Consider the following 11,569-nt stretch of genomic DNA (forward strand, 5'->3'; position numbering starts at 1 on the left):
TAGTCTGTTCCCTATCAGATGACCTTCTGACACTACTAGTTCTGTTCCCTATCAGATGACCTTCTGACACTACTAGTCTGTTCCCTATCAGATGACCTTCTGACACTACTAGTCTGTTCCCTATCAGATGACCTTCCGACACTACTAGTCTGTTCCCTATCAGATGACCTTCTGACACTACTAGTCTGTTCCCTATCAGATGACCTTCTGACACTACTAGTCTGTTCCCTATCAGATGACCTTCTGACACTACTAGTCTGTTCCCTATCAGATGACCTTCTGACACTACTAGTCTGTTCCCTATCAGATGACCTTCTGACACTACTAGTCTGTTCCCTATCAGATGACCTTCTGACACTACTAGTCTGTTCCCTATCAGATGACCTTCTGACACTACTAGTCTGTTCCCTATCAGATGACCTTCTGACACTACTAGTCTGTTCCCTATCAGATGACACTACTAGTCTGTTCTCTATCAGATGACCTTCTGACACTACTAGTCTGTTCCCTATCAGATGACCTTCTGACACTACTAGTCTGTTCCCTATCAGATGACACTACTAGTCTGTTCCCTATCAGATGACCTTCTGACACTACTAGTCTGTTCCCTATCAGATGACCTTCTGACACTACTAGTCTGTTCCCTATCAGATGACCTTCTGACACTACTAGTCTGTTCCCTATCAGATGACACTCCTAGTCTGTTCTCTATCAGATGACCTTCTGACACTACTAGTCTGTTCTCTATCAGATGACCTTCTGACACTACTAGTCTGTTCCCTATCAGATGACACTACTAGTCTGTTCTCTATCAGATGACCTTCTGACACTACTAGTCTGTTCTCTATCAGATGACCTTCTGACACTACTAGTCTGTTCCCTATCAGATGACCTTCTGACACTACTAGTCTGTTCCCTATCAGATGACCTTCTGACACTACTAGTCTGTTCCCTATCAGATGACCTTCTGACACTACTAGTCTGTTCCCTATCAGATGACACTACTAGTCTGTTCCCCTATCAGATGACACTACTAAACCTTCCCTATCAGATGACACTACTAGTCTGTTCCCTATCAGATGACACTACTAGTCTGTTCCCTATCAGATGACCTTCTGACACTACTAGTCTGTTCCCTATCAGATGACACTCCTAGTCTGTTCTCTATCAGATGACGTTCTGACACTACTAGTCTGTTCCCTATCAGATGACACTCCTAGTCTGTTCTCTATCAGATGACCTTCTGACACTACTAGTCTGTTCTCTATCAGATGACCTTCTGACACTACTAGTCTGTTCCCTATCAGATGACCTTCCCTATCAGATGACCTTCTGACTACTAGTCTGTTCCTATCAGATGACCTTCTGACATGACTAGTCTGTTTCCTATCATGATGACACTACTAGTCTGTTTCCCTATCAGATGACCTTCTGAGACTACTAGTCTGTTCCTATCAGATGACCTTCTGACACTACTAGTCTGTTCCTATCAGACGACCTTCTGACACTACTAGTCTGTTCCCTATCAGATGACCTTCTGACACTACTAGTCTGTTCCCTATCAGATGACCTTCTGACACTACTAGTCTGTTCCTATCAGATGACACTACTAGTCTGTTCTCTATCAGATGACACTACTAGTCTGTTCTATCAGATGACCTTCTGACACTACTAGTCTGTTCCCTATCAGATGATGACACTACTAGTCTGTTCTCTATCAGATGACCTTCTGACACTACTAGTCTGTTCCCTATCAGATGACCTTCTGACACTACTAGTCTGTTCCCTATCAGATGACCTTCTGACACTACTAGTCTGTTCCCTATCAGATGACTGACTTACTTCAGTCTGTTCCCTATCAGATGACCTTCTGACACTACTAGTCTGTTCTCTATCAGATGACCTTCTGACTTACTAGTCTGTTCCCTATCAGATGACCTTCCTTGACACTACTAGTCTGTTCCCTATCAGATGACCTTTCTGACACTACTAGTCTGTTCCCTATCAGACGACCTTCTGACACTACTAGTCTGTTCCCTATCAGATGACCTTCTGACACTACTAGTCTGTTCCCTATCAGATGACACTACTAGTCTGTTCCCTATCAGATGACACTACTAGTCTGTTCCCTATCAGATGACCTTCTGACACTACTAGTCTGTTCTCTATCAGATGACCTTCTGACACTACTAGTCTGTTCTCTATCAGATGACCTTCTGACACTACTAGTCTGTTCCCTATCAGATGACCTTCTGACACTACTAGTCTGTTCCCTATCAGATGACCTTCTGACACTACTAGTCTGTTCTCTATCAGATGACCTTCCGACACTACTAGTCTGTTCCCTATCAGATGACCTTCCTGACACTACTAGTCTGTTCCTATCAGATGACCTTCTGACACTACTAGTCTGTTCCCTATCAGATGACCTTCTGACACTACTAGTCTGTTCTCTATCAGATGACACTACTAGTCTGTTCCCTATCAGATTACCTTCTGACACTACTAGTCTGTTCCCTATCAGATCTTCTGACACTACTAGTCTGTTCCCTATCAGATGACCTGTTCTGATGACACTACTTGTCTGTTCCCTATCAGATGACACTACTAGTCTGTTCCCTATCAGATGACACTACTAGTCTGTTCCCTATCAGATGACACTACTAGTCTGTTCCCTATCAGATGACACTACTAGTCTGTTCCCTATCAGATGACCTTCTGACACTACTAGTCTGTTCCCTATCAGATGACCTTCTGACACTACTAGTCTGTTCTCTATCAGATGACCTTCTGACACTACTAGTCTGTTCCCTATCAGATGACCACTACTAGTCTGTTCCCTATCAGATGACACTACTAGATCAGATGACACTAGTCTGTTTCCTATCAGATGACCTTCCGACACTACTAGTCTGTTCTCTATCAGATGACCTTCTGACACTACTAGTCTGTTCTCTATCAGATGACCTTCTGACACTACTAGTCTGTTCCCTATCAGATGACCTTCTGACACTACTAGTCTGTTCTCTATCAGATGACCTTCTGACACTACTAGTCTGTTCCCTATCAGATGACACTACTAGTCTGTTCTCTATCAGATGACCTTCTGACACTACTAGTCTGTTCCCTATCAGATGACCTTCTGACACTACTAGTCTGTTCCCTATCAGATGACCTTCTGACACTACTAGTCTGTTCCCTATCAGATGACCTTCTGACACTACTAGTCTGTTCTCTATCAGATGACCTTCTGACACTACTAGTCTGTTCTCTGTCAGATGACCTTCTGACACTACTAGTCTGTTCCCTATCAGATGACCTTCTGACACTACTAGTCTGTTCCCTATCAGACGACCATCGGGAGAAGTACACATCACTGCTGTTACACTTGGAGAAAAACAAACATACAGTCAATAATATAGTAGAAACAAGTCTATATACGATGTGAGCAAATGAGGTGAGATAAGGGAGGTAAAGGCAAAAAAAGGCCATGGTGGCAAAGTAAATACAATATAGCAAGTAAAAGACTGGAATGGTAGATTTGCAGTGGAAGAATGTGCAGGCCTGCTCTAGAAGCACGTCACGATGATGGAAGCTACGGGTCGGAGGTCATTCTGTTCTGTACATTTCCCAGGGATGTTCATACCTGTACGGAAGCTTTCAATATACTATGCATCACTAATTCACTGAAATGCTTCAATTATGTAGGCAGTTACATGAAAACTGAGTTGAATTGGTTCAACTAACTCCTAGTGCCATCAACTTGGCAGGCTTTTCTCAAGAGGGTGGGTGGGTGGGGCGTTGTATTTAAAGAGACAGAGGATTCGATGTGGAAGGAAGGAGGCTGTGAAACAACACATTATCATTACATCCACGCTGAGATGGACCGCTGAAAACACAACATGGCAGATAAACAAGATGAACTGTCACTGTACCTTGTGAAGCATGATGGCCACAAAGACAATGAGCTGAACACTGGTCTGGGAAGTGGAAGCCGCTGCCCCGAGAGCCACTCCGTCAGCTGGAAGATCAGAAGCACCTTTATTTAACCAGCACACTGTGCAAAACATTAAGAACACCTGCTCTAAAGTTGGGTAAATTAGACGAGCATTTATATTAATGTAGTGTAGGCTATGCTGGAGCAAATGTAGACCGAACTGTCACAATAAAAAAAAGTTACAATGATGAGATGATCGGTCTACAGGCATTGTGAACTACTGCTCCACACTGAGACGGTCTGCCTGTCCCTCCCTCCACACTGAGACGGTCTGCCTGTCCCTCCCTCCACACTGAGACGGTCTGCCTGTCCCTCCCTCCACACTGAGACGGTCTGCCTGTCCCTCCCTCCACACTGAGACGGTCTGCCTGTCCCTCCCTCCACACTGAGAGGGTCTGCCTGTCCCTCCCTCCATACTGAGACGGTCTGCCTGTCCCTCCCTCCACACTGAGAGGGTCTGCCTGTCCTCCACACTGAGACGGTCTGCCTGTCCCTCCCTCCACACTGAGACGGTCTGCCTGTCCCTCCCTCCACACTGAGACGGTCTGCCTGTCCCTCCCTCCACACTGAGACGGTCTGCCTGTCCTCCACACTGAGACGGTCTGCCTGTCCCTCCCTCCACACTGAGACGGTCTGCCTGTCCCTCCCTCCACACTGAGACGGTCTGCCTGTCCTCCATACTGAGAGGGTCTGCCTGTCCCTCCCTCCACACTGAGACGGTCTGCCTGTCCCTCCCTCCACACTGAGAGGGTCTGCCTGTCCCTCCCTCCATACTGAGACGGTCTGCCTGTCCCTCCCTCCACACTGAGACGGTCTGCCTGTCCCTCCCTCCACACTGAGACGGTCTGCCTGTCCCTCCCTCCACACTGAGACGGTCTGCCTGTCCCTCCCTCCACACTGAGACGGTCTGCCTGTCCCTCCCTCCACACTGAGACGGTCTGCCTGTCCCTCCTCCACACTGAGACGGTCTGCCTGTCCCTCCCTCCACACTGAGAGGGTCTGCCTGTCCCTCCCTCTACACTGAGACGGGTCTGCCTGTCCCTCCCTCCACACTGAGAGGGTCTGCCTGTCCCTCCTCCACACTGAGAGCGGCTCTGCCTGTCCCTCCTCCACACTGAGACGGTCTGCCTGTCCCTCCCTCCACACTGAGAGGGTCTGCCTGTCCCTCCCTCTACACTGAGACGGTCTGCATGTCCCTCCCTCCACACTGAGACGGTCTGCATGTCCCTCCCTCCACACTGAGACGGTCTGCCCGTCCCTCCCTCCAAACTGAGACGGTCTGCCCGTCCCTCCCTGCACACTGAGACGGTCTGCCCGTCCCTCCCTCCACACTGAGAGGGTCTGCCTGTCCTCCACACTGAGAGGGTCTGCCTGTCCTCCACACTGAGACGGTCTGCCTGTCCCTCCCTCCACACTGAGACGGTCTACCTGTCCCTCCCTCCACACTGAGACGGTCTACCTGTCCTCCACACTGAGACGGTCTACCTGTCCTCCACACTGAGACGGTCTACCTGTCCTCCACACTGAGACGGTCTACCTGTCCTCCACACTGAGACGGTCTACCTGTCCTCCACACTGAGACGGTCTGCCTGTCCCTCCCTCCACACTGAGACGGTCTGCCTGTCCTCCACACTGAGACGGTCTGCCTGTCCCTCCCTCCACACTGAGACGGTCTGCCTGTCCCTCCCTCCACACTGAGAGGGTCTGCCTGTCCTCCACACTGAGACGGTCTGCCTGTCCTCCACACTGAGACGGTCTGCCTGTCCCTCCCTCCACACTGAGAGGGTCTGCATGTCCCTCCCTCCACACTGAGACGGTCTGCCTGTCCCTCCCTCCACACTGAGACGGTCTGCCTGTCCCTCCCTCCACACTGAGACGGTCTGCCTGTCCCTCCCTCCACACTGAGACGGTCTGCCTGTCCTCCACACTGAGACGGTCTGCCTGTCCTCCACACTGAGACGGTCTGCCTGTCCCTCCCTCCACACTGAGACGGTCTGCCTGTCCTCCACACTGAGACGGTCTGCCTGTCCTCCACACTGAGAGGGTCTGCCTGTCCTCCACACTGAGAGGGTCTGCCTGTCCCTCCCTCCACACTGAGACGGTCTGCCTGTCCCTCACTCCACACTGAGACGGTCTGCCTGTCCCTCCCTCCACACTGAGACGGTCTGCCTGTCCCTCCCTCCACACTGAGACGGTCTGCCTGTCCCTCCCTCCACACTGAGAGCGGTCTGCCTGTCCCTCCTCCACACTGGGAGACGGTCTGCCTGTCCCTCCCTCCACACTGAGACGGTCTGCCTGTCCCTCCCTCCACACTGAGACGGTCTGCCTGTCCCTCCCTCCACACTGAGAGGGTCTGCCTGTCCCTCCCTCCACACTGAGACGGTCTGCCTGTCCCTCCCTCCACACTGAGACGGTCTGCCTGTCCCTCCCTCCACACTGAGACGGTCTGCCTGTCCCTCCCTCCACACTGAGACGGTCTGCCTGTCCCTCCCTCCACACTGAGACGGTCTGCCTGTCCCTCCCTCCACACTGAGACGGTCTGCCTGTCCCTCCCTCCACACTGAGACGGTCTGCATGTCCCTCCCTCCACACTGAGACGGTCTGCATGTCCCTCCCTCCACACTGAGACGGTCTGCCCGTCCCTCCCTCCACACTGAGACGGTCTGCCCGTCCCTCCCTCCACACTGAGACGGTCTGCCCGTCCCTCCCTCCACACTGAGACGGTCTGCCTGTCCCTCCCTCCACACTGAGAGGGTCTGCCTGTCCTCCACACTGAGACGGTCTGCCTGTCCCTCCCTCCACACTGAGACGGTCTACCTGTCCCTCCCTCCACACTGAGACGGTCTACCTGTCCTCCACACTGAGACGGTCTACCTGTCCTCCACACTGAGACGGTCTACCTGTCCTCCACACTGAGACGGTCTACCTGTCCTCCACACTGAGACGGTCTACCTGTCCTCCACACTGAGACGGTCTGCCTGTCCCTCCCTCCACACTGAGAGGGTCTGCCTGTCCTCCACACTGAGACGGTCTGCCTGTCCCTCCCTCCACACTGAGACGGTCTACCTGTCCCTCCCTCCACACTGAGACGGTCTACCTGTCCTCCCACACTGAGACGGTCTACCTGTCCCCTCCACACTGAGACGGTCTACCTGTCCTCCACACTGAGACGGTCTACCTGTCCTCACACTGAGACGGTCTGCCTGTCCTCCCTCCACACTGAGACGGTCTACCTGTCCCTCCCTCCACACTGAGACGGTCTACCTGTCCTCCACACTGAGACGGTCTACCTGTCCTCCACACTGAGACGGTCTACCTGTCCTCCACACTGAGACGGTCTACCTGTCCTCCACACTGAGACGGTCTACCTGTCCTCCACACTGAGACGGTCTGCCCGTCCCTCCCTCCACACTGAGACGGTCTGCCCGTCCCTCCCTCCACACTGAGAGGGTCTGCCTGTCCTCCACACTGAGACGGTCTGCCTGTCCCTCCCTCCACACTGAGAGGGTCTGCCTGTCCTCCACACTGAGACGGTCTGCCTGTCCCTCCCTCCACACTGAGACGGTCTACCTGTCCCTCCCTCCACACTGAGACGGTCTACCTGTCCCTCCCTCCACACTGAGACGGTCTACCTGTCCTCCACACTGAGACGGTCTACCTGTCCTCCACACTGAGACGGTCTACCTGTCCTCCACACTGAGACGGTCTACCTGTCCTCCACACTGAGACGGTCTACCTGTCCTCCACACTGAGACGGTCTACCTGTCCTCCACACTGAGACGGTCCACCTGTCCTCCACACTGAGACGGTCTACCTGTCCTTCCACTGAGAGGGTCTGCCTGTCCTCCTCCACACTGGAGACGGCTCCGTCAGTCCTCCCTCCCTCCACACTGAGACGTGCCCGCCTGTCCCTCCCTCCACACTGAGACGGTCTGCCTGCCTCCTTCCACACTGAGAGGGTCTGCTCTGTCCTCCACACCCTTCCGAGAGGGTCTGCCTGTCCCTCCCTCCTGTCCCTCCCTCCACACTGAGAGGGTCTGCCTGTCCTCCACTGAGACTGCCTGTCCCTCCTTCCACACTGAGACGGTCTGCCTGTCCCTCCTCATTTCCAGTTCCATGCTGTTCATAGACATCATTTATAATAATCATTTTAAATCGGTTTCTCTCAGTTATTTATCCCGTAAAAAGGGAGTGGTTTTGGGCAGTAAATCCCAGTAACCGGGTTCCTCCATTCAACTCTAACAGACTGACCAGGTGAATCCAGGTGAAAGATATGATCCCTTATTGATGTCACTTGTTAAATCCACTTCAATCAGTGTAGATGAAGGGGAGGAGACATGTAGATGAAGGGGAGGAGACATGTAGATGAAGGGGAGGAGACATGTAGATGAAGGGGAGGAGACAGGTGGTTAAAGAAGGATTTTTAAGCCTTGAGACAAATTGAGACATGGGTTGTGTCTGTGTGTCATTCAGAGGGTGAATGGGCAAGACATAATATTTAATTGTCTTTTGAACAATAGTAGGTACCAGGAGCACCGGTTTGTGTCAAGAACTGCAATGCTGCTGGGTTTTTCACACTCAACAGTTTCCTGTGTGTATCGAGAATGGTCCGCCCACCCAAAGAACATCCAGACAACTTGACACAACTGTGGGAAGCATTGGAGTCGACATGGACCAGAATCCCTGTGGGACGCTTTAGACACCTTGTAGAGTCCGTTCCCAGACTAATTGAGGCTGTTCTGAGGGCCAAACGAGGTGAAACTCAATACTAGGAAGGTGTTCCTAATGTTTAGTATAGTCAGTGTATATGTACCAGGAATTTGACCTAATGAATAAAACAGAATATACACCCAAAATAATTGACAATCCACATACAGTACGTACAGTAGATAGGATGCAGAGCCTCCATAGACTTCCACTGTCTCTTCCTAAAACATGTTGGTCCGAAACACTGCATCAGGAAGCCATCTTACCTGCTGCATGGACCACTAGTCCCAAGGTGGTGGTGATCTTGGAGCTGGCAACCCTCGCAGACTCTGGATCTGAACACACACACACACCAAATCAGTCAGACAGTCAGACACCAAATCAATCAGTCAGACACAAACACCAAATCAGTCAGTCAGAGAGACACCAAGTCAGTCAGTTAGAGACAGACAGTGTGTCCAGCCAGACTGACCGTCAGCACTGCTGTGTGTGTGTGTGTGTGTGTGTGTGTAGCTCTGCTGTGTGTGTGTGTGTGTGTGTGTGTGTGTGTGTGTGTGTGTGTAGACTGACCGTCAGCACTGCTGTGTGTGTGTGTGTGTGTAGACTGACCGTCAGCACTGCTGTGTGTGTGTGTGTGTGTGTGTGTGTGTAGCTCTGCAGTGTGTGTGTGTGTGTGTGTGTGTGTGTGTGTGTGTGTGTGTGTGTGTGTGTGTGTGAGACTGACCGTCAGCACTGCTGTGTGTGTGTGTAGCTCTGCTGTGTGTGTGTGTGTGTGTGTGTGTGTAGACTGTGACCGTCAGCACTGCTGTGTGTGTGTGTGTGTGTGTGTGTGTAGACTGACCGTCAGCACTGCTGTGTGTGTGTGTGTGTGTGTGTAGCTCTGCAGTGTGTGTGTGTGTGTGTGTGTGTGTGTGTGTGTGTGTGTGTAGACTGACCGTCAGCACTGCTGTGTGTGTGTGTGTGTGTGTGTAGACTGACCGTCAGCACTGCTGTGTGTGTGTGTGTGTGTAGACTGACCGTCAGCACTGCTGTGTGTGTGTGTGCGTGTGTCTGTAGACTGACCGTCAGCACTGCTGTGTGTGTGTGTGTGTGTGTGTGTAGACTGACCGTCAGCACTGCTGTGTGTGTGTGTGTGTGTAGCTCTGCAGTGTGTGTGTGTGTGTGTGTGTGTGTGTGTGTGTGTGTGTAGACTGACCGTCAGCACTGCTGTGTGTGTGTGTGTGTGTGTGTAGACTGACCGTCAGCACTGCTGTGTGTGTGTGTGTGTGTGTGTGTGTGTGTAGACTGACCGTCAGCACTGCTGTGTGTGTGTGTGTGTGTGTGTGTGTAGACTGACCGTCAGCACTGCTGTGTGTGTGTGTGTGTAGCTCTGCTGTGTGTGTGTGTGTGTGTGTGTGTGTGTGTAGACTGACCGTCAGCACTGGTGTGTGTGTGTGTGTGTGTGTGTGTGTGTGTGTGTGTAGACTGACCGTCAGCACTGCTGTGTGTGTGTGTGTGTGTAGACTGACCGTCAGCACTGCTGTGTGTGTGTGTGTGTAGCTCTGCTGTGTGTGTGTGTGTGTGTGTGTGTGTGTAGACTGACCGTCAGCACTGCTGCGTGTGTGTGTGTGTGTGTCTGTGTGTGTGTAGACTGACCGTCAGCACTGCTGTGTGTGTGTGTGTGTGCGTAGACTGACCGTCAGCACTGCTGTGTGTGTGTGTACGTAGACTGACCGTCAGCATTGCTGTGTGTGTGTGTGCGTGTGTGTGTAGACTGACCGTCAGCACTGCTGTGTGTGTGTGTGCGTGTGTGTGTAGACTGACCGTCAGCACTGCTGTGTGTGTGTGTGCGTGTGTGTGTAGACTGACCGTCAGCACTGCTGTGTGTGTGTGTGTGTGTGTAGACTGACCGTCAGCGCTGCTGTGTGTGTGTGTAGACTGACCGTCAGCACTGCTGTGTGTGTGTGTGTGTAGACTGACCGTCAGCACTGCTGTGTGTGTGTGTGTAGACTGACCGTCAGCACTGCTGTGTGTGTGTGTGTGTGTGTGTGTGTGTGTGTGTGTGTGTGTGTGTGTGTGTGTGTGTGTGTGTGTGTGTGTGTAGACTGACCGTCAGCACTGCTGTGTACGTGGGCGCTTCCGATCTGGTCGACCAGCAGCATGAAGACGAACCCCAGGACCAGAGAAACCCCGATGTAGGCATGGAGGTGCTCGTGGCTGTGGCTGTGCTCCCCACTGACCCCCAGAGCTGCATCCACACCTTCCCTGGGCTCAGACACCCCCACCCCCTCCACCTGGCCAGGAGTGTGGTGCACACCTACACAGAGAGAGAGACTGAGACCCTAACCCAGACAGTAGAGACTGAGACCCTAACCCAGACAGTAGAGACAGAGACCCAGACAGTAGAGACAGAGACCCAGACAGTAGAGACTGAGACCCTAACAGGAGAGACAGAGACCCTAACAGTAGAGACTGAGACCCTAACAGGAGAGACAGAGACCCTAAAAGGAGAGACAGAGACCCTAACAGTAGAGACAGAGACCCACAGTAGAGACTGAGACCCAGACAGTAGAGACTGAGACCCAGACAGTAGAGACAGAGACCTAGACAGTGAGACAGAAGCTATCAGGAGAGACAGAGACCCTAACAGTAGAGACAGAGACCCTAACAGTAGAGACTGAGACCTAACAGAGAGACTGAGACCCAGATAGTAGAGACTGAGACCCAGACAGTAGAGACAGAGACCCAGACAGTAGAGACAGAGACCCAGACAGTAGAGACTGAGACCCTAACAGGAGAGACAGAGACCCTAACAGTAGAGACTGAGACCCTAACAGGAGAGACAGAGACCCTAACAGGAGAGACAGAGACCCTAACAGGAGAGAC

At 52.0% G+C, this 11,569-nt stretch overlaps 1 long non-coding RNA gene across 1 annotated transcript; it reads right to left on the minus strand.

The window, feature by feature from the left end:
- Positions 1-3,934: 3,934 nt before the first annotated feature.
- Positions 3,935-11,014, minus strand: LOC135574380 (uncharacterized). The gene is made up of 3 exons (XR_010465431.1): positions 10,794-11,014; positions 8,971-9,039; positions 3,935-4,021 (listed from the first exon to the last, which is right to left on the minus strand). It is a non-coding gene; the product is annotated as an uncharacterized LOC135574380 (long non-coding RNA).
- Positions 11,015-11,569: the final 555 nt, after the last annotated feature.

This window comes from Oncorhynchus nerka, linkage group LG12 (genome assembly GCF_034236695.1).
Source record: "Oncorhynchus nerka isolate Pitt River linkage group LG12, Oner_Uvic_2.0, whole genome shotgun sequence".
Taxonomy (NCBI): Eukaryota; Metazoa; Chordata; class Actinopteri; order Salmoniformes; family Salmonidae; genus Oncorhynchus; species Oncorhynchus nerka.